Source organism: Hippopotamus amphibius, chromosome 2 (genome assembly GCF_030028045.1).
Source record: "Hippopotamus amphibius kiboko isolate mHipAmp2 chromosome 2, mHipAmp2.hap2, whole genome shotgun sequence".
In the NCBI taxonomy this organism is placed as follows: Eukaryota; Metazoa; Chordata; class Mammalia; order Artiodactyla; family Hippopotamidae; genus Hippopotamus; species Hippopotamus amphibius.
The window spans coordinates 14,932,093-14,959,676 of NC_080187.1; the positions used below are offsets into that span (position 1 = coordinate 14,932,093).

At 37.3% G+C, this 27,584-nt stretch overlaps 1 protein-coding gene across 1 annotated transcript in view; it reads left to right on the forward strand.

Annotated features, from left to right (window-relative positions):
• The window catches only part of MEGF9 (multiple EGF like domains 9), a 77,466-nt gene that overhangs the window by 1,380 nt on the left and 48,502 nt on the right, over window positions 1-27,584 (forward strand). The gene's annotated exons all lie outside the window — the stretch shown is intronic.

The window sequence follows — 27,584 nt, forward strand, 5'->3', positions numbered from 1 at the left end:
CATTTTTTTTTCCTTCCTCAATTACAAGGATAATATGTTTGGACAAATACACAGTTTAAGCAGGGATGCCCGTTTTTTTTCCCCTTAAGGGGAATGTTCAGTTTTGCTGATGCTGATAAAAGCCAATTTTTGTCTGAGTCCCCTAGAAAATAAAGCTTTTCTTCCTGCTAATTGAAGTCTTCAAGCAAAGTTAGAGACAACTTCTATTCTTTCCCTCTTGAGATCTAAAGCGGGCCTGGAACTAAACAAATAAAACCTACCTTGTCAAGATGTGAGACAAGAGTTTCTGAATTCCTGTGCTTTGAGTTGGGGTTTGATTTGTCCAAACCATTTTGTCTAGCTGTATTTATATCAGTGGATCTCTGACCTAATTCTTAGGCTCAGTGATTTACTGTGGAGTCAGATATGGACTTTGGACTATAATTGAATTTGTGGAGAGTTTTCCCACATGATTATCAGTCTTAATACAGGCGAATCTTGGGTTGGAGCTTGGCATTGACATAAGTAGGAATGCAGATTATTCACCCATAAAAAGCCAAGTCTGTATTTCTTCCAGCTTCAAGGAGTGTACTAACTAGAGATTTTGACTGTAACCTTTTTTGGCCTTCCTGTAGAGACACTGACTTACTGCTGAGCGGCAGGAAGCTAGTGGTTGAGAGTGTGGACTCTGGAGTCCATTCTGAGGTGTGAATCCTAGTTCTGCCCTTTATTAACTCTGTAACCTTGGGCAGGTCACTTAACCTCTCTTCATCTGAGAAATGAAGATAATAATAGTACTTAGCTCATAGGATTGCTGTGAAAACTGAATAAGTTAGTACATTTACAGAGCTTAGAACAACGGTTCCCCGTGCAGAATAAGTAAGCACTGGGGTGTGTGTTAGCTATTCTTATGACTAGGATTTTTTTTTTTTTTAATAGAAAGCACTTGAAAAACCTAGTAGAGACTTGTGGTGATTTTTATTTGTTTTAGTAAAATGTGACGGAAAAGGATGAATTAGATTTTCTGAAGTTTGAAGCACATAGCAGTGATTATGTAGAAAGATTGCTTATTTTGAATGGTTAGTATATGTCTGTGTAATTGATGTTATTTTACCATTATAATTTTTGTGTTATTTTTAAATCACAAAGGTAACTTTTTTCTTTTAAGTTGCTTTTTCATTGTGATAAAATATACATAACATAAGATTTACCATCTTCACCATTTTTAAGTGTACAGTTTAGTGGCATTAAGTACATTCACATTGTACAACCATCACCACCATCCATCTTCAGAACTTTTTTTATCTTTCCCAACTGAAACTTTGTATTCATTAAACAATAACTCCCCAACCCCATGGCCCGGATTCCTGGCAACCACCATTTTACTTCCTGTCTCAGTGAGTTTGCCTATTCCAGGTTCCTCATATAGGGGGGCTCATACAGCATTTGTCCACCAAGGTAACCTTTACTTGCAAAAATTACAAAGAACCAGAAGTCTACAAAGGAAAGAGTAAAAATCAGTCCTTTACTACCTCCCAGTTCCAGTCAGTCTCTAAAGGTTACTACTGTTAGCAGTTTGATCTTTTCTCAGACATTTTTCTAGGCATATATAAACATAAACACAGGGTTTTAAAAAATAGGTTTTAAAAATTCAAAATTAAATAATGATATAGTAATTATATTACATATACTAATCATATATAGATACAGCAAATCATAGAATTTTGTCTTACTGTATTCACTTAACTATGTATCATGGACTTTTTTTTCTCATGTCAGTACCTAAGGTCTACCTTATTCTTTTCAGCAGTTGTATTTTTCATTATAAGTATATATTATAGTTTACTTAACCAATCCCTTGATTAAGGACACTTAGATTGTTTCTGGGCTTCACTTTAAAAAGCACAGAGAAGAATGTGTTCTTGTTAAGTCCATCATGTATATATTGTATTCTCTAATACTTTGGCTGGTGTTTTGTAGACTCCAAATCAACATTAAGTGAAGTAAAGCTGAATTGGGTAATATTGACCATCTGAACTGTTCAAGGCTTCTGGTAACTTCCATGGACTACCATATACCTATGTCTATGGTGGTCTTTAGGCAACAGAAGTTTTAGAAGGGTGCCCAATTTTGGTAGCTCTCCTGTGTTTTAAATTTTTTGTAGCTTGTAGTTTTCTATGAATTCACAATGGATTGCCCGTGTCTAGCTCTCAGCAGCTGAACTGCCTTTGTGGGCCTACTGATGGGCGATTTTAGCTTCACAGTAATGTAATCAAGCATGGCCTTTCTATCTGAGCATGGGTTCTAGTCTACTTCAAACAGTAAACGCATCTCTTTGACGGAAGGAAAACTTCTGTCTGAGGTTGAGAGACCTAGTTAGGTTGGCAAAGTTGGATTCTCTGGCATTTGGAAAGATGGGTACAGGGTGTTTTATTTTAATATTCCTGTAAGGACTGAACACCATTGATAATGTGTGTTTGGATGGATTTTCTAACTGCTCTTTGAATTAATAAGAATTTCTTTCATGGAGGTCTAGCTGAGAGCTCTTGTCTGCCCCTCAATTAGGACCCTCTTTTGTTTACAGGGACACTGATCTGCAAACTGAAACTAATTGCCCAGCAAGCAAGCATTTTCCTCCCACAGACCTGGCAAAACATTTGACTGATTGGTTGGCTGTGTAGGACATTTTAAGAAGGGTGAAGGGAGAGACTGTGATACTAAAGAATAATAGTTATCAACAGTAAGAGACCGAAGCGATGACAAATGTTTGATTTTTAAAATTACGGACCTTCAGGGCTAGATGGGACTTTAGAGGCCACTACCTCCTAATCTGGCTCTACACTGCAAGAAATACTTCCATGGACTTAGCTGAAATATTTCTCCCTGTGGTTAACACCAACTGGTTCTGGCTCTGCCCTTTGGGGCCACACAGAACAAGTCAGCTCTCTCTGTGCCGTGAGAGTTCTTCAGGGATCTGCAGACAGTGATCCTTTTCCCTCTGAGTCTGGACCAAATAATGTCAGCTCAACTGTTTTTTATGTGAAATGGTTTCAGATTCCCTTCCTATCCTGGTTGCCCCTCTTCTGGACTTTTTCAGTTTTTCTGTGTCTCTCTCAGAGTGTGGAGCAGAGCTGAACGTATTGCTCCAGATGTGCTGTAACTAGCTTGTAGTAGAGAGGGCAGTTACCTCGTTCTTTCTGGATGCTGTACTACTGTTCGTGTAGTTAGTTCCTGATCACAGTAGCTTTTTTGGCAGCCACATTAATGTTGTTGACTCATTGAGTCCATTAAGATAGTTGTCTTTTTTTTTTTTTTAGGACATACTAGACGAGTCTTTCTTCATTCTGGACTTGGAAACTCTTATTTTTCTAAAGTATAAACTGAGACATTTGCCAAGCATGTAAGATTTATTGTGTTAGATTCAAGCCATCATTTTGGATCCTGAGTCTGTCAATTACCCCACCCAGTTTATTCACATTCACTTACAGGGTGTTCCTATAGACAGAGTCTAAGGACAAGTTAGGGCAGGTTGTTCTTACCTCACAGGAGAGAGTACATTTGTGGATGATAAAACAGTTTGGAAGGGAAGGAATAGTGATTTAGATTAGTTCTCAAGGGTCTCTTCCAGCTCTAAAGTTCTGTGATGACTTGGTACATGATGGGATTCAGGGCACATGCCCCTCAGCGAGCCTTAGTCATTTTTTGTGTTCTAAGTTAAGAGAATAGGCCTTTTTTCAAGCAAGCCCTAGAATTTAGAGTTTGAAAGCTCTGACTACTATAGCGTGTAAATAAAATATTATGAATGGATTTTATATGAAAGGAACATTCTGGGAATTCAGGGCCCTCCTACCTGTATTCGGAAATGTTTTCTTCATCTTAAAACTCACTATAGCCATGTTAAGGATGTTATTTGCTTATGGTTATTTAAGAAGATACCATTCATTTTAAGGAAATAGAAATTGTTCAGGCTTCAAAGATAATGTATGTACATAATCTTTTATTGAAAACTTGTGGGGCTGGGTGTGCTTCAGAATTTAGAATTTTTCAGATTTTAGGAAGTTAATAAATACACCCCAGTGAAGTCTAGGGCAGCATCCTGTCATCAAACACATGAAGATATTTGCAGCAAAATGCATGTGTATTGACACTGAGTGGGTTTTAAAAAAGGCTATAAATAGGCCTGCATTTGCTCAGGTCAGGTTTTGCTGCCAAATGAATAACAGAAAAATTTTTGGTTTTTTGGATCTTCTGCTATTTACATCAGGTCTGAGGGATTGTGGACCACTGTCATAGTAAGTGCAGACATGTAGTACTTACTATGCTACAGGTACTGTTCTAAGCGCCTTATATATGTTGCCTTACTTAATCTTCGCAGCAGTTAGGTGTAATCCAGTTAGGTACTATTATTATCTTCATTTTATAGATAAGGAAACTGAGGCTCAGAGAAGGCCAGCTCTGGTGGAGCCTAGATTCATACCCAGCCTTTCTGGTTCCAGAATCCATACTATTGGCATTTAAATGAATAGTTACATAGAAGATAAGAAAAGAAAACCATTTTGCTAAAAATATTTGTCCTTGGATACTAGTCTGAAAATTTTTCAGCTGTTCTTTGGCATTTGGCACTTTCTTCATTCTCTTGTGTGCTATTTATTCACCATGTCAAATTTTCTGTTTTACAATGTTTTACAATTATAGCTCTAATTCTTCCTTTGATTAGGTTCTAATATGGTCTGTGATAGGGAGGATTGTCCATAGTCTTTTTAGGGCTAGGCCCAGGAATTTCTCAAATTTACTATATCTTATTCCTGGCCTGAGTGCCTAGCTTTCTGCAGAAATTCCTTAGTCTGATTAGTTTCTGGAGCAGCATAGTTAAACTCCAGAGCATTAGTTTCAAAGCTACTGAATTATGTCCCCAGGAAGCCTTCTGGCTAGTTGAAAATTTACACATTGAAATAATCTAACTAGTTCTTTTTATCTTGATTTTTTTAAAAGACCCATAAAATTAAAGTGAGCATTACTTTTCATCTCAGCATTTCTAAACATGTATATATTAACTTCCAGACATCTTGGCACCCTTATAAAAAGAATGGAAGAAAAGTATCATGGTGCTGCTTTTACTGATGGGTAAATTATGGGTAGAGAGGTTACTGCTCTAGGGCACTTAATAGATCAGAAGAGAATAGAAATATAAGATCTTGTTTGGGTGAGAGACAGTGTTAGATGATATTTTTAGTTAAAAATAGCTTTAATTCATGCTTTTTGCCTTGATCTTTATTTTTGTTTGTTTTCTTTAGATATGATATAAATATCTTTAATACTAACGTTGAGATTATGTTACAGGTGTCTCTTCTGTGGTCACTTAGTCTTTTTTTCAGGTATTTGTTTTATCTGTTTTTCACTAGAAACAACCATCCTAACTGCACTGGTAACTTTGAAGGAAGACTTTTTTTAAACTGTTGTGAAAAAAAGTCTGGATACATATGTGTTTTAATCACAGTAAAGGTTTACTCAAATCTTTTTAACTGTAACTATTTAAGTATGTGATAAATGTGTATCAAAATAATCCCTCTAGTAATGCCACTGTTCCACAGATAAGTATTATTGTCAGAAAAATCTTTCCTATTACTTTTTCTTAATTTAAATAAAATTTTACTTCTGTTCTCCTTGCTCATTTTTTTTTCACTTTAAACTCCTCTATATGTCTCTCTCACTCGTGTCTCTTATTCTTAGACCCATCCATTATTTTATGTTCTTTAAGGAACCAAATTATCCTCTCTACTTAACAATTTCCCACTTTGTCCTCCTTCATTGCCTCCTCAAAACCTAATTCTTCCAAGAAGTCTTTCCAGGGGAACAAAAGGTCCTTGAAGATGTCCTGGTAACGGGGTGCACAGGGTTGAACACTTTGCACTCACAACAAAACCTGTCTTTCTCTGTGACTTTGACTTTTTTCCTATGGATTTGTTTTTAAAGTCTGGTTAACTTAGATTATTAAGCCCACTTGATAAGAAAATGTCATAGTTTATATAATATTCAGGGTGTGGTATTCTTTCTTTTTGAAAAAAAAATGAAAGAAAATATTTTCTTTTTGTTCTGGGTCTTCTTTATTACCAGTTTTCTCCCCACTTCTCCCGAGGAACAATACAGAAAAAAAACCTGTCATAACAGAAGTTATCTGTCTCCAAAAATAATAATAATAATAATAATAATCCAGTGCTTTAAATAAGTAGCAAATTTCTTTTTCTATTTATGAACAATGTGAACTGTTTTTGTTGGGTAGGTGGATTTGGGCTAAATAGTAATATAAAAGGTTTAATTTGGTCAAGAAACAAATGTTTGATCTTTTGAACGACAGAATTTCCCCTGTAGAAATCTAATTAAAGTTAATAGTGAACAGAGTGCTTATAATAATTAACAAGTGTGCAGTGCTTTACAGTTTACAAGGTGCTCTTAGAATCTCCAAGACTTTGGCATCCATATTTTGTAGATTTCTGGGTATTATAGGTCAGTAAAGCCTCAAATTCTGTCCTCTGTTGGTACTTATGTTGGTGAGTATAGATGAAATATTTGTAGGTTTTTGGTGGGTTTGATATTTTGTATTTCAAACTGTTGTCTTGGGGAACTGAGATCCCATAAGCTGCAAGGCGTGGCCAAAAAGAAAAAAAAAAAGAAAAGAAAAAATCAAACTGTTGTCTTTTAAGTTCATTTTGTTGAATGTAAATCTTTGACTGGTTTAGCTGCCCGTATTTACAGGATGGAAAAATAGCATTTGGGAAAGAGGATTGCTTACTTCATATTTTCTTTTCTAGGTACTGTATGGGGCTGAATGTTATGGAAAGAGCTCAGTAATAATTGAAAGTAGATGATAATGGAGGTAGCAAGGCAAACTACAGAACTGATTGGGAGAACTCATGTAAATTTCATTTCTTTAGCTGGAAATATTATTTACTTCTTTCCTAGTGTAGGAATCTGTTTGGAATAATTTTAACAGACTAGTTCTGTTGCCTTAAATCAGTGTGAGTGGCAAAGGAACTTGGTATTCTCTCACCTCTCATTACCAATCTAATATTTAATACTCTGGAAGGAAAGGTAATTAATGTTAACTGAGCACATATTATATATTATTTGCCTAGTTACCTACCAGGATTCTTTTTTTACTTATGTTACTTAATTCTTAGACAATGCAGTAGTTAAATGTATCATCCTTACTTTATAGATGGCAAATACTGAGGTTCAGAAAGATAAAGTAGCTTGCTCAAACCTGTCAGGCTTATGAAGTCCATGAGGGCAGGGACTTCTGTTTGTTCTGTTCACAATTGTATCCCCAGTGTCCAGCCCAAAATAGATTCTCTATAAAAATTTAATGATTGAATGAGTGAAGAAGGAGTGGTTGTAGCTACACCAGATGTGTAGTGTATTCTTGAAGAAAATAATCTCACAGCCTCTTCCTTAGTTTAGGAATGAACTTTTTTCTCTTTTCTCCATTACTCTTAGGAATAGTATGAGAACCTACTTAGGGCAAATGGAGTTCTTTGAGATCTAGCAAATTACATTAATTATTCATTTTTTGTTACATAACTTTTTCCCTTTTATTTTTCTTAAAGGAAGAGCAGCAATACACAAATGTACATCTGAGGCCTTTTGTAGAAAAAGTAGCTGAAGTTGGAAAAGCAGAGCACTTGTTTGTAAGACATGGCATCCTAAGTTCTTTTCTCAGTTCTCTTACTAGTTCTGTAATATTGGGCAAGTAAATTCATCTGTAAAATAAGAGAGACTAGATTTGTTGTTTTTAAACTGTATTATTTGGGGATCCAGCGTTCCTCTGATGTGTTTAGGGGCCAGTGTGGGGACTCAGGAGGCCAAGTGGGTCTACTTTGGGGCTCTCCACCCCCAACCCTCACCTCAGACCCCCACATTGCCACCCACACTTTAATCAGCTCCACTCTCATCTGGTTTATGTATTGGGTTTGTTTTTTCAGTAGAGGTATTTGAAATAGGAATTTTTCTACTCTATGGTAAAGAAATGGCCTCTGAACTGTTAGGCATCTGTTACAATGCTTACCTTATGTTAAGCAGTAGTATATGTAGGAGGAGAGAAATATACCAAAATGTTAAGTGGCTAAAGCTCAGTAATGGGATTATGGGTCGTTTTAATTTCCTTCTTTGTGGGGTTGTTTTTTTTTTGGATTTTTCAAGGTTTTTTTTTTCAATGAATGTATCCAGTTTTAATTGTATAGTCATAAAAATAAATGGATAAAATGAAAAAATGAATAAAAAGTTCTGATAAACTTGATAAGCCTTCACTTATATGAGAGCGTCAGGCCATGCTACCCCAGGCCACTTAACTATAATTTCTGCAATTGACTTCACCAATTTTGATCTGCATCAGAGAGATTTGCTTAGTCTCAGTGAGTTGTGGTTCTGAAGAAAGGAGATTGCTGAAGACAATACCCAAGAAAGGAAACTGCTCCTGACACCTGGCAAATGAGGGTAGTGATAACATATCTAAGATTTGGTACCTTTAGGGAAGGTTTAACTGAGATCTTAGCAGAGGCTGAAGACAGAGCTGATTCTTTATCCATTTCATTCTGTCTGGGGAATTTAAAGCGTGAACCTAAAAATTAATTAAAGTAGCTTATTGAAATAAATCTTGTTTAAATTGTGCAGAATTTGAGTTCATGACATTGTTTACAGCCTTTACCAATAGAAGATCTCTGGTTATCTCTTCCTTTAAAGATACAGGGCTCCCAAAAGTTTGGTTTCAGTCTGTCAATATGTTTTGCAATTAGGTCAGATGGGATTGCTTTTATACTGGTAACACAACAGCTGTTCTATATGATATCCTTGCCAGGGAGACAGCTAAGCTCTGAGGAAAGGGGAAATTTATTCAGTTGGAAAAAGGAATGTATTCTGCCTAGTCACAGGGAAAATGACGAGAGGTAGAAATATTTTCAACCTGGCTGGAGAACGTTAAATAACCTTTAGTTAGTAAATGTTAGACTTTTTAGATAACTGATTTTGGAAACTTTTCAGTCTTGCCTGTTTCCTAGAAACTGGCATATTACCAAGGATCTTATTAGATTTTTATTATTTATTTTTAAAAATCTATAGTTTTTATTTGATGTATGTGAGCAAAAAGAAGAGGTTAGGAGTAATGCTATTACTTTTAAGGAAAACATCATATTCTCTAGTTCCTTTTAATTTTGGAAATGGTCTTTAAAAGTGAAATTCCTTTAAACACCTTCTAGGGAAAGTTGTCTTCTCTGAAGGAAATTGTATGAACTGAGTAGCTTTTAGATTCTCTTCAGTCCTGTCTGTCGTTTATAGGAATAAAATGGCAGTTTGGGAAGGGTTAATGGCAATAATGAGGGAAAAGATGGAATGCTTCTTATTCCAGCATATTTATCCTGTTTTATATCTGTATTGAGGCTTGATTAGAGGAAGGCATTGGGCTTTTTTTGCTGTAGATTTCTAGTTTGACTTCATATTCCTTATAACTCTACAGTGTGTTTTGATTTATCTGTTCTATATGAACTGCTTTAACAATATAGCCCCACCATCTCTTGATGTTGTGTGAGTTAATGAATACTTACAAAGTGTACCAAAACCACAAAGCAAACTAGCTGTTGGGTAGTATTATACCGAATTGTTCTTGTTCGTGTGTTGCCTGCAAACCTATCCTGTTCAACTGGTTTTAGTTTTTCAGTTAGTTTGTTGCTTCAACTTGTCCACAAAGGCAGGGCTGAATTGTCCAGCTAATCAGTGGAATAGCAGTCAGAAGAAATAAATTCCAGTCTTTCTTTCCATTCACTTTGTATGTTCTTGAGCACATTTTTTTTAAATGGCTCTGTGACTTAGTTTCTCTAAGTATAAAATGAAGCCTGTTACATGCACAGACACATCATCTCCCTGGGCTTCCATACTATTGTCTGTAACATGAGTATAATAGTATCAACCTAATAGGGTTCTTGAGTGTTGACCTAGAATTCAAACCCAGCTCTGTCTGACTTAAAAGTCTGTGGTTTGCCTTTTTTTTTTTTTCCCTTTTTTCTCTTTTGACTGAACTGTGCTGCATTGCCAAAGCAGATGGGAGTAGCAGAAAATGAATAAAGCATTCAGTGGTTACAGAGCACATTTTGGGTCCATTTTTGTCACCTTTCCTAGCCTCCCCCAGCTTCCCCCAGCAAACCCATACATTGTCCTCAGTGCTTGACTCAGGTTTCATTTAAACTGCTGTGAAAATCAAAATTAGATAAAAGAGTGTTTCTCAGAGGTAGATATGAGTATGGAGTGGAGGTAGGGAGAGGAGATAATGATAGAAATTAGAGAGTAAGCAGATAGACTACATGTAAATGTAAAGCAGAACTGAACAGTAACTATGAGATTGTCCACTCAGCGCCAGAAGAATTGGGGCTAACAGAGACAATGTGATGCTTATTAGCATTTGGCAAGAAATGCCACCCACTGCAAAATGATAGTATGGATTGTTCTTGACTTGACAATAAAACCTTTCATCTTCAACTTAATATGGACTCTAGATCAAGATGCTAATGCAAAACAATGTGTTGTAAAAAGTAGCAGGTGATATTTGATTATAGAAAAGCCGTAGAAGAAGCTCAGACTTGGAAATGTGATTCATACTCTGCCAGTCACCCAAGGATGCATCTCCCTTCCCATTTTATAAACTTCCCTCCTCACTGAAGGGCTAGTTGTCTCTCAGATCAGACAAGGAGAAGCTATGATTTCAAGTGTAGAACCAGCCTCTTCTGATCCAGTTGCAAACATATTGACAGATGATAAACACAGTGTTGGAGGATTTGATTTAGAACCAAATAGCTTCAGTTTGTATGGCGTCAGGACTCAGCAGTAACAGTGTATAACATGTTATTACATCCTGCAAGTGCACAAGTACTATGGACAAGTGGAATTGTATAACTATAGCTGTGGAGAAGTGCAAAACTTGGTCATATCAGTCTCCTAGTTAATAATTTAATAGGATATTTATACTTTAATATAATTCTCCTATGTATTCATCATGAGTGACCCCTGCCCATAGTGCTCATTTCTTAATATGACTTAAAACTTATCTGTAATCTGTCTCTGTCCTCATTGCCTACCACCCCTCTCCTTGTGCTTTAAATTCTAACAATCAAATTGCTTATATTTCCCCCCAAATAACATGGTTATTATCGTCATTGTTATTACTAATAAAACAATCATCTGTGGAGTTTTTACTCTGGGTGAGATACTAAGAGCTTTAAATGAATTATCATGACCTTGTTTAATTCTGAAAAGAACCTATAATAAATATGTATTATTATCTCCATTTTTGGAGAGGAGGCTTTGAAAGTTTAAATACATTCAATAAGGTCTCACAGCTAGTAAAATGTAGAACCTTGATTCACATGTAGATCCGTCTAGCCTCAGAGCCTCCTCTCTTAATCACTAAGCTAACTGGCCTCTTCTTACTTTGCTTCTTCTGTTCCTACAGCCTGGAATGCCCTTCTCTTCAGTTTTAATATAGGCCTTGAAACAGAAACGATTGTTGTTGATTTAATCAGAAATGGACTTTACTGAAAGCTTGTTAAAGAGTTCACAGAACCTTCAGGGGAAAAAAATTCAGGACATGGAGCTAGAGATAAGGCCCAGTCATGCACAGAGAGGTCCACTGAATATGCCACTGCCATCACCACCAAGCATTGGATGCTCTAGTTTTGCACCATCAACATTCCCAACACTGGGTACTGGATGCAGTAGCAAGTGTTATTGCCACTTGTCACACCACAAGCATCACCCCCTCTGCCACCAGAGAAGGGCCTCATGCTCATTCCTTAGAATCATTAGTTTCTAATCCCAAGCCAGGTGAGGGTGCAAGTGATTACTGGGGCCTCAATCACTTGCTCACGCCCTGGATGTAGGGGAGGCAGGGAAAACAGTAATCTGGCATTGTGAACCTTTGCGGTAGGATAGCAAGCCTTGAAAGATGGAGAATGTCCCCAAGTAGGAAGGAATTAGTAGGAATTCTACTATGATACTAGGCTGCCAAAAAAGAATGACCGATGTCTACCGTATCCCTTTCTTTCCCCCGACAACCTTATTTGTCTTGAGAAACATCATCCATGCAGCCTCCCATACTGTTTTACCTTATACATTCCAATATTACTGTGCATATTTTTTGGTTACTTGCTTTGTAAGGATTCTTGTTTTAAATATTACTTGTTTATGTAACTGACTCCTCTGTACTTTGTCTCAAGTAGCTCAGAGGCTCTGTCTTATTGATGTTTTTTCTCTCTAACGTCTGCCAAGGGTAGTGTTCAGCATTCAGCACACAGTAAGTACTCAGTAAACAGTTGAACTGAATTGAGGCATAGATCTTCCCTGCCCACCACTACTAGAATGTAAGTTCCATAAGGGCAGGGCTTTTTGTGTATCTCTCTTTCTCTCTCTTTTTTTAAACCATTGTCTCCTCAACACTTAGATTAATTCCTAACATGTGCTGGGACCTCAGTAAGTATTTATAGAATAAATGAGTACTCCTAAATAGTACATTCTTTATTTCTGGGAATGATACTGTCAGAAACACCTTTGAATGTGAATGGCAGATTCAAAGCACTATATCATAATTTCCCGTTAGACCACATGCAGTATGAGGCCAGAAACTGCCTTGTTCATCTCTGGTTACTTCTTCTTCCTTTCCAGAAGCATAACCAGAAAAGGGCAATTTGGAATTCTTTCCAAGACCTACCACCATAGTCACTAGCCACAAAAATGGCCTAAAGTACAATACCTGCTTGACATGAAATCTTTTTTGTCTCCTTTTATATAGCCATTTACATCTTGATAGATGCAATCTGCCTAGGAAGAAAAGGCTGTTGGGCAAACTGTCATATCCTGTTTTAAAAAATATAATAACCCAGGGTAGTAGCATTTCATTTTGAATCAATGAAGGCCCATAATTGTGAAATGATTTATACAAGGGTAATGGAGTAGCAGAGATGTGCTCTAGACCAGAGTTCTTGTACCTTTTAGAGGTTAGCTTTTTGGAGGGATACAAGCATAATTATGTCAAGCTGAAAGAGAACTTTTGTTCAGGCTAACTGAAGAATTATTGTTATGTGGTAACTATCAGCTCTGGAGCCAGGTTTGAATAATTTTTCTACCACCTACTTGCTGTGTTACCTTGGGATGTGCCTCAATTTCCTCATCTGTAAAATGGGCATAATTATAGCATCTACCTCACAGGGTTATTATAAGGATTAAATAACATATGTGAAGTACTTAGACTGTCTGGCATAAGTAGGCCTTCTAAATATTAGCTGTTCTTTTCATTTTTATATTTTGAATACCCATTTACTTATTGGAGTTACTACTTACAATCTTTTTAATTCTTCACTACTGCTAATCCTTTTAATTCTGAATTAGTATCACCACATTTTGCAAAGGACCTGAGTCTGAGATGAGGTTAAGTTGTTTGCTCAGTAGTCACATAGCTTGGAAATACTAGTTAGCTGGAATTCAAACCCAGATCTCTCTTTTTGTGGAAGTGCTTTCTATCATGGCAAAATAATATGCTAAAAGTAGATTGTGCTCTATTATATCCTTCTAATCCCTGTTAGTTTTTTTGTTTGTTTCTTTGCTTGCTTTTTGGCTTTGCCGCGTGGTATGCGGAATCTTAGTTCCCCAACCAGGGCTCGAACCCATGCCCCCTGCAGTGGAAGCATGGAGTCCTAACCACTGGACCACCAGGGAAGTCCCTGTAACTCCTGTTAGTTTTACTGCATCTTTTTTCCCGTGCCACCTTTAACTCTCTTTCCTCATTTGTAGTCATTATTTTTCTGTCCATACTGTAGATCTGCGTACCACCCTCTTTGGGGTTCCTCTTAATTCTTTTTTGTAGTAGAAAGTAGGTATTTTATTTGAAAGACCAAAGTATATCCTCACATACTACTATGACTGTTCATTTTAATTTCACTTTCATTTTTTTGTTAGCTCAGTTGATCTGTACAGTGGATTGTTTCCAGAAAAGAAGATGTAGATAATCTGTTATGAGTCAGATGAGTAATTTTATACATTAGCCAGGATGCATACGCCCAACTGAGGGCCATTTCAGCTGGTGCAACAGGTGAAACACAAGATTGTCAGAAATAGAGACAGTAACAAATAATGATATTGAGTTGCTACAAAAGCTTTGCAACCTAGTAAAGTACTATTCTGTGCATTAATCATTGTTTAACTTGTGTATTAAGCTTCTATTGAGAAATCAGAAATGGACTCCAGACATTTGTTGCCAAAAAAAAATTTTTTTTTACTTAAACTTAGTTTCAGAGAATTCTTAGCATATTATCTTTCTTGTTAGCAACAGTCCTTTTAACACTTTATCAGAAAGTAAGCATTTCTCTTTGCTGTGTTTCTTTTGGTTGATAATCTCATATAATAGATCACTCGTTTAGAAATACACACACTTAAAATCAGTGATTAAGTAGTCTTCAGGGAATAAAGCCACAAGTGTCACAAGCTATTACTTTGTATTTCGTTATTGCTTAACCAGTCTCCAGTGGCATCTTCCCCTTTCTTTTCTTTGCTTCCTTTCTCCCCTCCCTCCCTCCTTCCCTCCCTCCCTTCCTTCCTCTCTGTCTCCCTCTTCCTTCCTTCCTGTCTCACTCTTTCCTTCTTTCTCTTTCTTTTCCTTTCTTTCTTTCTTTCTTTCTTTCTTTCTTTCTTTCTTTCTTTCTTTCTTTCTTTCTTTCTTCTTTTTCTTTCTTTCTTTTCTTTCTTTCTTTCTTTTTTCTTTTTCTTTCTCTCCCTTTATTTCTTTCTTCTTCTTCCTTTCTTCTTTCCTTCCTTCCTTCCTTCCCTCCCTCTTTCTTTCTTTCTTTCCTTCTTTCTTTCTTTCTTTCTTTCTTTCTATCTTTCTTTCTTTCTTTCTTTTTTCTTTCTTTCTTTCTTCTTTCCTTCCCTCCCTCCCTCCCCCTCCCTTTCTTTCTTTGTTAATCAGACAAGATTTCAGATCCTTTTCCACCTGTTTTTTTTTGGGGGGGGGGCCGGGGTCTCACCATGCTAAAACTGTTCTTTAACTGTGTTTTACTGGATAGTTCAGCTTAAGACTTTGCATTCACTTTTTAAATTTTATTTATTTGTTTATTATTTTTGGGGGGGTACACCAAGTTCAATCATCTGTTTTTATACACATATCCCCGTATTCCCTCCCTCCCTTGACTCCCCCCCACCCTCCCTCGAGTCCCCCCCACCCTCCCCGTCCCAGTCCTCTAAGGCATCTTCCATCCTCGAGTTGAACTCCTTTGTTATACAACAACTTCCCACTGGCTATCTGTTTTACAGTTGGTACTATATATATGTCTGTGCTACTCTCTCGCTTCATCTCAGCTTCCCCTTCACCCCTGCATTTACTTTTACTTAAGTAATAGGGGAAAGGGTATGCTTTTGTCAATAAGTTTACATTGGGCTTTCTGTGTTAACAAAATAAGGTTCTTTTATTCATCTGTCTGAGAGTTGTTAATCATCTGATGTGCACCTAGTGCTGGACTGGATAGATGCAAGCAAGACAAATGAGATGTGCTTTCTGTCCTTGAGAGCATAGTGGAAGATACAGCAAATCAGACTACAGATGGATAAGCTCCGCCACAGTGGTGTGCATGTACCACAGGAGCGAAGAGCGGACTCCTCACCCAGACTTTTGAAGGAGGGGTGGAGTGATGTCCTTTCTGGAGGAAGTTTTTTCTGAGCTGAGTCTCGAGAACAAATAGTGGAGGAGGAGGAGGAGACTTTAGGAAAGGGGAGCCGCACATGAAAAATATGGAGCTAAGAAAGCACATGCATGGCCTGTTCAGGGAGCTGAAGTCCTTCCTGGGTGGCTTGAGTAGGAGAGGTGAGCATATGTGAGGGTGGAATGGGGAATGGTGAGATCTGAGGCTGGAACAGCTGGCATTTGTCAAATCATGAAGTACTTTATATGTCATGCTCAGAAGTTTATTCTAAAAGCAGCAAAGAACTATAAGCCCTGAAGTGACATAGTAAGGTTTGAGTTTTAGATCTGTCTGAAAACTGCAAGGTACTCCTGAAAGTGATCCCCAGCAAAGATAATTAGAGGCCACTGACTGCCTCTCTAAATCTTTCCCAGCATTAATTTTGGAGTAAAGGGTTTAAATGCTAAGATAATGTAATAATAAGAGGGGGACGTGAATTAGTTTTCTATCCTCTCTTATTAAGCAAACATTTGAAACCTATTTTGCTTGTTGGTATAACACACAGACTTAGGTGACTAAAATTAGAGACTTGACAAATGAAGTCAGCAATTGGTGCTGGATCTCTAATGGAGCTGGTGTTAGACTGAACAAACCCAGATACTTCCCGTGTGACAGGCACTGTGGAGCTGAGGATAAAATGGTGAATGACTTAGGCATTTGCAGTCTGGTGGAGGGACAGATTTGTACACAAACGCTTTAGGATACTTATGTATTAGATTCCTTTACTTACACTTTCACTTTCTATCCTTATCTCAAGCCTTCAAAGTATGGATGAGGAAAACCAGGATAATAGAGAGATTTTTTCCTAGTTTTATTAAGATATAATCAGTGTATAACATTGTCTAAGTTTAAGGCTCAGAATGTAATGACTCGTTGCACGTTTATATTGCAAAATAGTTACCAGGATAAGGTGAGTTAACATATCCTTCACCTCACATAATTCCCTTTTTGTTGTTATTGTGGTGAGAATATTAAGGCTCCACTAAGAGAGGTATGTATGTAATAATGAATGGTAGATAGCTGCAATTCAGCATTCCATCAACCTAACTTCAGAGTTTTTCCTTTCCACCCCCCCCCATCATATATTTAGCTTCCTCTGGTGAAGCAGTGCATACATATTTTCAAGCCTGAAGTATTTTGCTTCCCATATTTTCTTAATTCTTCCCAACACTACCCAAACCAGTTGAGCCTCAAAGGATCCAGTCATTGATGGTTAAAAGTGCAGGCTCTAAAGTCATATTGTCTGGATTCAAATCCCAGTTCCATCACTTCCCTTCTCTAAGTCTGTCAGCCCACTTCACAGAGTTGTGAGTGCTGTTATGAGATAATGTTAATAACAGTGGAAGCATAAGGAAAGAATTCCCTAAAATGTTAGTTGTCTTTGGAATAGCAACTCATCTTTTTCCAAACATTCAGGAAATTTTGTTCCGATGCATTTAAATCAACGTACCTTATTCAAATTAATCTTGATGAAGAGCTTTTGTCTAGCATGCATGTTTGAAATCTGACCTCTTGTTTAGGGGATCAATGAGTGACCTTGGTATCATAAACAAACACCTATGAAAATATGCCTGTGAAAGTAGCGTAAAGATACTCTAAACTTTTTTTATTATGGAAATTTTTGAAAATAAACAAAAGTTTACAGAATAGTGTAATGACCTCTCTCATACCGGTCACCCATCTGGACCCATCCAGGCAGATTTTGCCTCATCCATACCCCATCCATTTACCCCTCTCCTGTTTTATTTTGAAATAAATCCTAGACATCATATCATTTTCCCTACGAATATTTCAGAATGTGTTTCTAAAATATAAGGCTTCTCCCATTTTTCTTAAATAGCCAGAATACTGTTATCATATCTAAATGAAAAAATGAACAATTTCTTAATATCATCAAAATGCTTTTTTTATGATGGGGGAAGTGTTTCCTTTTTTGGTGGGGGGGGCACACTATGTGGCTTGTGGGATCTTGGTTCCCTTCCAATGGAAGCACCGAGTCCTAACCACTGGACTGCCAGGGAATTCCCCTTTCCATTTTTTTTTAAAGCTAAATCTAAAGACTTGATTAATCAGTTCGGGGGAGTAGTAATGAAAATTGGTAGTTTTTTTTTGTTGTTGTTATCATTTCTGACATTGCTAAATGCCTCATGTAGCCCAACTAAGGATGAAAACTAGCAATATAAGGACTCCTTGAATTGTTTGGGTAGAATTGGGTACAGATTATTATGTAGTTTTTACATGTGACTTACGCAAAGAAATGGTTTGTGAATGGTCGTATAACCTACAGACAACTTGTGCTGAAATTTGTCATTTGAACCAAGCTCATTCCATATATATTCATGGAGTTCAAGAAACTTACTATTTATATTTCTTTTTAAATGTCTATGGCCCACATTATTTTTATAACAAGGACATTCTTTCCTTTGATCACCTAATTTCTTTTACCTTTTGTTCTCTTAGAATTGTAAAGTGCTTTCTCCCTTCTCTGCCCTATCCTAATTTTTAGCGGTGGAGTGACTTTAGGGCAAATACAGGGGAAATTTTGGTCTCCAGCGGAGGGTCAGTTGCAACTATGAAAACAACTCAAGCAAATGGTCTATTGATAGTAGAACATTTCATTATAAAAAGTTCTTTTCAAATTCCAGGATATTGGTTGCTTGGTCACTGAAGAGTCTGTGCTGCCATTCACTAGCACCCTGGGTGTCTGAGCAGACCTGGTTAGGAATGTACTGCTCATTTTAAATGAAAGAAAAGGATAGAGAAGCTGTCTCAAACATTGCATCACCCAGGTCAAACATTTTACATCTGCTATAGAGGTGATAAAAAACATTAGTCTTTTAGAGTATACCCTAACATGCAAAGGACTTCCATGTTGAGTGGTGCCAGTTTTGATTACAAAATGCCCCAGTGTACCAACCTTTTTTATTCCCATTCTATAATTTTTAAGCCCTTGGACCTCATAATTTCCCCCAAGTTTCATATACTGTGGACTCAACAATTAGTAGAAATGATAGTGCTGATGAACTATGTCTTTGATATGGGTTCAGTTATATAGCTGGAATGTTTATTCCCCTGGGCTTTCCAGCTGAGGGAGCCCAGCGTGAACTCCTGCTTTGGAAACTATCTGAGTGGGCAGACTTGTTTGCCACATTGCCGGCATTGTCTGTCTTTGTTTATTCAGCTGAAAAGCGGTGCTTGTCTCTCATACAGTCAGGCGTGAATCTCAAGGTCTCAGAAGCTGTTAAAATGGGTGGAAGAATTGTTTTGGGAAGGGAAAGGATGAAAATTGTTATCAGATATTGACATGATGTTCAGGAACGTGCTGTCTTAGGGAAGAGCATAATGGCTTCAAGGTTGTTATCAAGCACAGCTCCGATAACAATTTTTTTAAGTTTATTTATTTATTTATCATTTTTTGGGAGGTACACCAAGTTCAATCATCTGTTTTTATACACATATCCCCGTATTCCCTCCCTCCCTCGACTCCCCCCCACCCTCCCCGTCCCAGTCCTCTATGGCATCATCCATCCTCGAGTTGAACTCCCTTTGTTATACAGCATCTTCCCACTAGCTATTTGACAGTTGGTAGTATATATATGTCTGTGCTACTCTCTCGCTTCGTCTCAGCTTCCCCTTCACCCCCTGCCCCCCCCAAACCTCGAGTTCCCCAGTCCATTCTCTGCATCTGCGTCCTTGTTCTTGTCTTGTCACTGAGTACATCAGTACCATTTTTAGATTCCGTATATGTGAGTTAGCATACAATATTTGTCTTTCTCTTTCTGACTGACTTCACTCTGTATGACAGACTCTAGGTCTATCCACCTCATGACATATAGCTCCATCTCAACCCTTTTTATAGATGAGTAATATTCCATTGTATATATATGCCACATCTTCTTTATCCATTCATTTGTTGATGGGCATTTAGGTTGCTTCCATGTCCTGGCTATTGTAAATAGTGCTGCAGTAAACATTATGGTACATGTTTCTTTTGGGATTATGGTTTTCTTTGGGTATATGCCCAGTAGTTGGATTACTGGATCATATGGTAGTTCTATTTGTAGTTTTTGAAGGAACCTCCAAATTGTTTTCCATAGTGGCTGTACCAACTTACATTCCCACCAACAGTGCAGGAGAGTTCCCTTTTCTCCACACCGTCTCCAACATTTGTTGTTTCCAGATTTTGTGATGATGGCCATTCTGATCGGTGTGAGGTGATCCCTCATTGTGGCTTTGACTTGCATTTCTCTGATGATGAGTGATGTTGAGCATATTTTCATGTGTGTGTTGGCCATCTGTATGTCTTCTTTGGAGAAATGTCTGTTTAGGTCTTCTGCCCATTTGTGGATTGGGTTATTTGCTTTTTTGGTATTCAGCTGCATGAGCTGCTTGTATATTTTGGAGGTTAATCCTTTGTCCGTTGTTTCATAGGCAACTATTTTTTCCCATTCTGAGGGTTGCCTTTTAGTCTTGTTTATGGTTTCTTTCGCTGTGCAAAAGCTTTTAAGTTTCATGAGGTCCCATTTGTTGATTCTTGATTTTATTTCCATGATTCTAGGAGGTGGTCAAAAAGGATCTTGCTTTGATGTATGTCATAGAGTGTTCTGCCTATGTTTTCCTCTAGGAGTTTTATAGTGTCTGGCCTTACATGTAGGTCTTTAATCCATTTGGAGTTTATTTTTGTGTATGGTGTTAGGAAGTGTTCTAATTTCATTCTTTTACATATAGCTGTCCAATTGATAACATTTTATAGCCCTATTTTATTAGGGTCTTTGATTTACTGAAGTTTTCCTACCTTCTGGGTGAGAGACATGGATAATTCATTGGCACATATGATTTGTTTTTGCAACAATAGAAAATTAGGTTTTTAGGACATGAGCATACCATCTGACCCAGGTAATGATAAATTTTCTCTGCTTATTATAGCATGCGCATGCTTTTGGCATTTATTTTTCTGACTATCTTTCTCTCTCAACTGGATTGTTTTATTTTAGCAGGCTACTGAAAGGTCTCTTTGCCTTCATTCTTTCTCAATCCATTCTTTACATGCGGTCAGTTATATTTCTAAAATGAAGATATGATCATGTCATGTCCTTTTGTATAAAACTCTTCCATGGCTACCCCATTGCCCTTGGGAAAGCCCTTAACCCATCACCACTCCTAGTCTATGTCAGAGCTGTAATAAACCTCAGTTCTCTATGGCCTGCTTTACTTCCAGGTCGTTACACATGCTACCCGTTGGTGTTGGGGATATTCTTCCCCTCTACTCCTAGTGTGGCTAAACCTCCTCATTCTTTGTGTCCCAGTCTAAATTTCTTCCTCTGGAAAGTCTTAATTAGGTGTTTCTCCCTGCACAAACACATACCATGTTTTCCCATAACCTTGTGGCATATTTCCATTTTAGTACTTACCACACTATATTGCTACTTTGTTTTTCTCTCTGCTGTTAAACCTTAAGCTATATAAGGGCAGGAACCATGTCTTTTTTCCACATTGTTATATCTTCGGCATCTAGAAATTATCCTACTGATTTCTGGTACAAAGCAAATTTGTTGAATGATTGAATTAATAATCATGTGATTTGCCAACAGTCTTTTCTCTAACAACATTGGAGAAAAATTAGGATTCTCTGTTTTCATGCTTCTTGGAGTTGGACTACTTTAGATGCCTCTTACATATGGGATCATGTAGTATTTGTCTTTTTGTGACTGATTTCATTTAACATGACTTTGTTTCATCCATGTTGTAGCATGTGACAGGATTTCCTTGCTTTTTAAGGCTGAAAATACTCATATTTAATGGTATGTATATCCCACATTTTGTTTATTCATTCACCTCTTGATGGACGTTTGGGTTTCTTCCACATCTTGGCTATTCTGAATAATGCTGATATGAACAGGGTGTGCAGATATCTCTTCAAGACCCTTCTTTCAGTTCTTTTGAATATATACCCAGAAGTGGGATTGCTGGATCATATGGTAATTCTATTTTAAAATTTTTGAGAAACCTCTATACTGTTTTCCATAGTGGTTGCACCATTTTACAATTCTACCAACAGTATGGTGACATCTTTTAATGGCACAGAAAGTAGTGAATGGGATATGTGACATCAGAAATGAAGTAGGAAGAATAGGTAAATTCCACTGGTGTGAAGGTAAATTTCACTTTGCCAGCATCTGTTTCCCTTAGATATTTTAGCTAACATTGCTTGCTTCCCCAAGACCATTACTTTAGGAGTGGAGGAGGAAACCAAGTTATTTCTTATTTGGTTTCTGAGATTGTTAACTTCCAGTAGTGCTTTAGCAATGCTGAGGGGAAGTTTGAAAGTTGTATTTCGTTTTGTTTGCAAACTTGAAAGAGGTCTTTGACATCTTGGTGCTCCCAAATTCTCATTAAAAAAAAAAAAAAGCCTCCTAATCCTTGTTTTAGGACTGTGACTTCTGACCATTTCAGTTTTCTTTTGAGGATCCTCTGAGTGTATGCACGTGTTTTCAGAAGGAGGGACAGTTGCATTCCGCTAATGGTATGTACAGGAAGAGCAGGAGTGAGCAGTGGAGTTGGAAGAGGAGTTTCTTCTCTCTTGTGCCCTTATTTTTGAATCTGAAGTGCTACCCAAATGCTTAGTCATGATGATAAGGCAAAGAACTTCACAGCTTGCAGTGTAGAACAATGTTTATACTGTATAAGTGTTTGATAACAGTGAAGTGTGGCAGGAGAGTGGGAAGAATTTGTCAACGGTGTTTTGAGGAGTAAGAGGATTAGATAGGGAATGCAAAGTAAGATAGCCCACATCCAGTTCCAAAAGAAAAAAGTACTTCTTTCAAATGTCCTTTGGAAAAACTCAAGGCTCAGCTATTTCACTTGGCTCTTAACTCCAGATCTTTTAAACTTTTAGCACTGCAGACAGCTGCAGACAGGTATATTTTCTACCTTGCAGTGTTTATTCAGAAAGCAAGCGGACTTAATTTCACTTTATAACATACAGACAGGTATCTGTATGTTTGCAGAAGCAATTTTTACTAGTGAGACTGCCTCAATTCAGATTTTCCTGTTAGGCTGCTACAATATTCATAAACAAATCTATCACCCACAGTTTCTTCTCTCTAATCCTTCTTTCACACTGCTGCTAAGGATAATCTAATCCCAGCTGGACACTTTATGGCCATCTGACCTTGAGGAAATTACTTAATTTTTCTGTGTCTTCATTTCCTTATCTTATCCCCTCTGTCACCTTGTACCTACCTTATTGATTCCTCGAAAGTTTTAAATGTTAGTGTATGTAGAGTACATAAAACTGTAAATAAATAACAAGTAATGAATAGTAGTAGACATTGTTACTGTTGTCATTATTGTGTCTTTGTTGTTGTTTTTACTTCTGAAACCCAACTCTGGCCACATTATTACTCTGCTCAAGAATTTTTCATATTCCCTTTTGCTTATAGCAAACTTTTTGGGTACATCATAATCACTTTTGAAGCTGGTAAAAAACGCATATTCCTGAGTCCCGTCTCCCCCAAATAGAAATAGAGGTTTCTATTCAGTAGGTCTAGGATGGCACCTGGGAGTCAGAATTTCAATGTGCTCCCCAGGGGATTTTGAAGCAGATGGTACTGGGACCTTATTTGGAGAATCATTCCATGTAGGATCAAATGGAAACTCCTTAGGCTGAAGTTCAGGGCCCCAGTAAACCCTTTCCATATGTATTTTCTCCTTCTATTCCTTCCTTTTAGTCTGTTGCAACCATAGTAAGATTTTCTCTCTACTCATGCTTCCCTGTGTACCCCAGGTATTTCCCAGAATGGTATGGCATTATTTTGTGATCAAATGTGTATTTCTAGTAATCCACAAACCATCTACTTAATAATGTTTAAAAATTGGCTGGGGATGATGTTAAACTATAATATGTGACTAACCTTCCTTTTTTTGAAAATTAGGAAACAGTCCCTAGGTTACATCACTGGGTGCCTTAGGATAGCATTTTTAAATTGACCTTTCCTCTTGCTCTCTTTGCACTCCTTTTCTCTGAACTCATTTTTCAGATATTGTAATGAGCAAGCAGTCCTAGCCTTTAGGTTGCTCAGCTGTGCTCTGTAAATAGAGAGCAAATCTAAGTCCCAACCTCAGAAGCAATCAGCAGTACTTGAAGTTCTTTCATTTTTCGTACCTTTTCTGTTCTGTTGCTACAAAATTAAGGTATTGATGAAATTATTTAGGGTACTTTAAGTGCATTCTGAGACTGCTGATCCCTTTTAGTTCTCAATTCTTGCAATTTTTAGTAACATCTAAGAATGCTGTTTTGCTAGAAAGATTGCTTATAATAAAATTGTAGGATGGGGAAGAGAAGGTCCTGTCATAGGTGTTTTCTTTGCCTTGTCCCTTCTGATTTTTAAAACATTCTTGTAAGTTAGGTATCGTTATCCCAATTTTATGAAAAGAGGGCATGAAATTTAAGATCACAGAGCTTATTTATAAACAGTGGTTTCAGGTGTTTGAACCCAGGTCCCTTTACCCCATAAACGGATCTCCTTCTACTCTGGCCTGGAACCGGATTGCTTGTGTTCAAATTCGCTTTCTGTATTTGCTCCCCTCCTCCCCCCTCACCTCCCCTTAAACTCAGGGATACTATAAAAACGCTGTAAATAAAAAAGCTCACAGAACTTCAAAGTTTGATAGAATAGTTATTCTTCCAAGCCATGTGGGCAGTACTTGGTTAATTCTCTCCGTGCATTCTGAATTTGATGGTGGCCCGAAAGAATAAAATGCACTTTCAAAAAGTAAGCAATTTACTCTTATTAAATGGCAAAATTAGGTTGTTTTTTTAAAGGCTTGAAAATACAAACAAATGGGAAAATGTTGGCACAAAAAGAAAAAAATTTGTTTAGGTTCAGGTAGCAGCTTGCCAGTTTAGCATAATCCATATCTGTAATCCTTGACTCCTAGATCCATATAATTCTTTTAGAGAGATGCTGGAAATACTAATTAGCAGTGTTCTTTTAGCTATGAGAGTGCATTTAAATAAACAGATCCCAAATACTAAATCATGAGCATGCATGTTTGACTTCGAGCAATACGTTAAGACTCTCTAGCCCAAAGCAAATGCAAGGTATTCTGAGTCACCAGAATTATTTTTGTAGCTGGAGCAACTGTTTCCCCCTACCCTACTGTTTGGCAATCCTTTGACTTGATGTTACTTTCTCACAAGGAAAATGGATTGAAAAAAGGAAAAAATAAAGTGGAATTTCTTCTCTTCTTCTTCTACCACTGCTACTACTTCTTCTTATTCTTTTTCTTCTTCTTTCTTTATTCCCTTCCTCCTTTTCTCCTTTCCCTCCTTCCCTCCTTTCTTTTAGTTCCCTTCTTTGTTTTCCTTCCTTCCTTCCTTCCTTCCTTCCTTCCTTCCTTCCTTCCTTCTTTCCCCCCTTCTTTCCTCACCTTCTTTATAAAAGGAAGAAAGCTCTGTGGTAAAGTAGAATGAGGAAGGGCATTGGAGTAAGATGAACCTGGGTTTGAATGCTGTCTCAACCACTTACTGTAACTGTGACCTTGGGCAAGTACTTACCTTCTTTAAGTTATGGTTTTCCTTTTACTACTACTTTTATTATAATTAATAATAAAGCTAACCTAGGGATTAAGATAAGCAGTTATATGAAGTGGTCTGCTCTATTTTACCAACAAACTGTTGTGGTTGAGGAAACTCAGAATTCTGTCTGTTTTTAGCCAAGTAAAATATGGCTTTCAATGGAAGACCTCATTCCATGTAGCTTAAAAACAGAGGCCTTACCCAAAAGAATCAAGGGAAAAACCATTAGAAATAATAAGAGACTTCATCAAAATAACTATGATTATATCCCAAGAAATCCAAGTTAATAAGTTTTACTAAAACTAATTAGAAGAGATAATGGAAAAAAAGATCACAGTTCTAACCACTACTGCCGCCACTACCACGAATGATAAGAAGTTTAGGAACAGTCTCACCAAGATATGTGTGAAACTCATATACATATATATATATTTTTTTTTTTTTTGGGGGGGCACACGGGCTTAGTTGCTCCGTGGCATGTGGGATCTTCCTGGAGCTGGGATCGAACCCATGACCTCTGCATTGGCAGGCGGATTCTTAACCAGTGCACCACCTAGGAAGCCCCATATATTTTTTAATTATGAAATTTCACTGAGAGATTCAAAAAAAGACTGAATAAATGAAGAGGCATGCCAGTGCTCATAGATGGGAAAATTGAGTATGTAAAGCTATCAGTTCTTAACACATTAACTTTTAGAATAAGTAGAATTACTGGGAAAATTACAGTAGGATCTTTTTTTGAGGAAATGTGGCAACAGAATTCAGGTGGAAACATAAATGCTATGAACAACTGAAAGAAAATGTAAAGAAGAACAACAGTGAAACACATTATAAAGCTGTAGTTATTAAAGCCTTTTTTTTTTTAACTATACTGGCACAAGAATAGATCAATTTCATAAATCAGAAACAGATTCTGATGTGAAAAAATATATTAATATATGATATAAAAAGGACTGTAGTTTATTTAGCAATTCACTGGTTTAAGGACATTTAGGTTCTTTCCACCTTTTAGTAATGATAAAGCAACCTGCTATAAACATTCACTTACACTGATGTGTGAACATAAGTTTTCATTTCTCTTGGGTAGATACCTATGAGTGGAATTGCTGGGTCATATGGGAGGCGTAAACTTAACCTTATAAGAAACTTGTTTTCCAAGTATTCCTCTCAGCAACATATAAGAGTTCTAGTTGCTCAGCATCCTTGTCAGCACTTGGTATTGCCAGTTTTTTGAAATTTAGCCATTCTCTTAGATATTTAATAGTATGTCATTATGGTTTTAATTTGCATTTTCCTAGTGAAGAATGTTGAACTTCTTTTCAAGTGCTTATTTGCCATAATATATCTTCTTTGGTGAAGGGTCTGTTCCAACCTTTTTCCTGCCTTTTTTTTTTTTTTTAATTTATTGGCTGCATTAGGTCTTCGTTGCTGCACATGGGCTTTCTCTAGTTGCAGTGAGTGGGGCTACTCTTTGTTGCGGTGCGCGGTCTTCTTATTGTGGTGGCTTCTCTTGTTGCAGAGCATGGGCTCAAGGTGCAAGGGCTTCAGTAGTTGTGGCATGTGGGCTCAGTAGTTGTGGCTCACGGGCTCTAGAGTGCAGGCTCAGTAGTTGTGGCGCACGGGCTTAGTTGCTCCACAGTGTGTGGGATCTTCCCAGACTGGGGCTCAAACCTGTGTCCCCTGCATTGGCAAGCAGATTCTTAACCACTGGGTCACCAGGGAAGCTCTTTTCCCCACTTTTAAATTACATTGTTTCTTTATTGACTTTTGAGAGTTCTTTGTGTATTCTTGATACAAGTCCTTTGACAGAAAGGTGATTTGCAGATATTCTTCCAGTCAGTGGCTGTATTTCTTTCTCTTGGTAGTATTCCAAAGAGGAGGAGTTTTAAATTTATTTTAATAAAGTCTAATTTATAAATTTTTATTTTACAGATTTTGCCTTTGGTGAATATCTGAAAGTTGTTTGCCTAACCCAAGATCAGATTTTCCTATGTTTTCGTCTAGCGGTGTTGTAGTTTTATATTTTATTTTTAAGGCTATAATCTAATTTGAGTTAATTTTTTTACAAGGTGTGAGGTTAACTCGAGGTTCAGTTTTTTGCATGTGAATGTTTCAGTTGTTCCAACACTATTTATTGAAAAAAGCTATTTTTTCTCTATTGAATTGCCTCTGCACTTTGTCAAAAATTAGTTGATATTTGTGAAACTCTATTCTTGGGCTCTCTATTCTGTTCCATTTATCTTTGTGTTTATTCTTTCACT